The sequence below is a fragment of the Palaemon carinicauda genome, chromosome 15 (assembly GCF_036898095.1).
Source record: "Palaemon carinicauda isolate YSFRI2023 chromosome 15, ASM3689809v2, whole genome shotgun sequence".
In the NCBI taxonomy this organism is placed as follows: domain Eukaryota; kingdom Metazoa; phylum Arthropoda; class Malacostraca; order Decapoda; family Palaemonidae; genus Palaemon; species Palaemon carinicauda.
This window is the reverse complement of record NC_090739.1, coordinates 6,299,791-6,301,293: the sequence shown is the minus strand read 5'-3', so window position 1 is coordinate 6,301,293 and position 1,503 is coordinate 6,299,791. Positions and strand designations below refer to the sequence as shown.

The 1,503-nt window shown below is 35.3% G+C and overlaps 1 long non-coding RNA gene across 1 annotated transcript in view; it reads right to left on the bottom strand.

Annotated features, from left to right (window-relative positions):
* Positions 1–13: 13 nt before the first annotated feature.
* Positions 14–1,503, bottom strand: part of LOC137654222 (uncharacterized) — a 2,502-nt gene continuing 1,012 nt past the window's right edge. The window contains exons 2-3 of the long non-coding RNA XR_011046560.1: positions 1,240–1,433; positions 14–977 (exon numbers count right to left, since the gene is read on the bottom strand). This is a non-coding gene — a long non-coding RNA (uncharacterized lncRNA). The remainder of the gene's footprint in view (positions 978–1,239; positions 1,434–1,503) is intronic.

The window sequence follows — 1,503 nt, the reverse complement described above, 5'->3', positions numbered from 1 at the left end:
TCCCAAGAGACTAAACTAAACCCCAGCAAGAAGACAAACCAAATAACAGTTCAACCAATTACATGGTAAATTTTATCAAAGTATTTAAGAGGAAACAATTGAAATATTAAGACAGTATATTTCATAATATACCCCTCCCTTTAAGAGGAGAGAACATTGTGTATCCATGTAACAAACTGATACATTAGAATTTTTATATACAAACAAAAGTCAAACATCTGGAAAGCATGTCAGCAATAAGGTTATCTTATTGGCAGTATCCCATTGTTGTACTACTGCAGGTCCAATGACCACAAAGTTGAGTTTAGTTTTAAGTTTAGTTTTTTTTATTTAAAAAAAATGGTTTATAGTTACAGGACTAACACAATGAGAGGCTTATTTATAGACAGATGAATTATCTATATATATAAAATTACACAGATGAATTATCTATATATATAAATTAAATTTCTCAATAGCATGGAGAGCCAAAGCCTCCTTCTCCACTGTATACCAGGAACTCCGGGGAAGCTTCAGTTTACTTTTAGAAAAAGGAAACTGTAGTACATAGTCACCAGTCTGTATCAAGACAAAACTAGAATCTTTGATAAACTACTTGTCGAATCCAGATGCCTTCGACACAAGAGAACACTTCAAAAAGCTTTGATAACTTCAAATTCACGTTTACAATCTTCTGCTCACCTAAGTCCAGCAAGCTTCAGAAATGGTCGGAAAGTACCTCAAATCCAGCCGTACCAATTAAGCACTGTACTGCCTTGCTTATAGGAGTAGGGAATTCTTTGATGCCAGTAACGTTAGCATCATTTGGTGCAATCAGTCCGCTCCCAACCTAAGCCAATTTACAAGGCCTTTAAAGTTTTTTTGCCAGGTTGACAGCCATTCTTACTTTAAGGCGAAGAAACATTTCCAAGAACGTTTATAAGTTTTTCCAAAGTACTGGTGTACACCACAATGTCATCAGTGACAACATTTCTCATCTGGAACAAACAAATGTTTAGAGATTGCAATAGCATTTGTCATTTCAAAGGGAAGAACAGTATATTTAAATAGACGTACAGATGTGATAACTGTAGAAGCTTTTATATTTTCTTGTCAAGGGCAAGTTATCGGATCCTTTTAATAAAACTGATACAAAACATGTATTTCCAACAAAATCAATAGTATTTATTCTTGACAAATAGTAAGTGTCTGCAATTTTGACAATTTAACTTACAATAATCTGTACATGAAAAATCTCACCTGGTTTTTGTAGGATGATGCAGGGAGAGGCCCAGGAGCTGTCACTTTGCTCTGCCAACCCAGTCTGTATAATAAACTTAAGGTTCCATAGCTTCCTTCTTTTAAGGATGTAATCTAAATGGTCTCCGATAGACTGGACTAGTCCCAGGCGTCAAAACCATATCACGTGAAACCAATTTATGGTAGAGGTAAATCTGAAAAATAAAAATTGCAAAACTTCCAAGCTGGGGACCTGGTAAACATTAGATCCTGCAAGACTGAGGT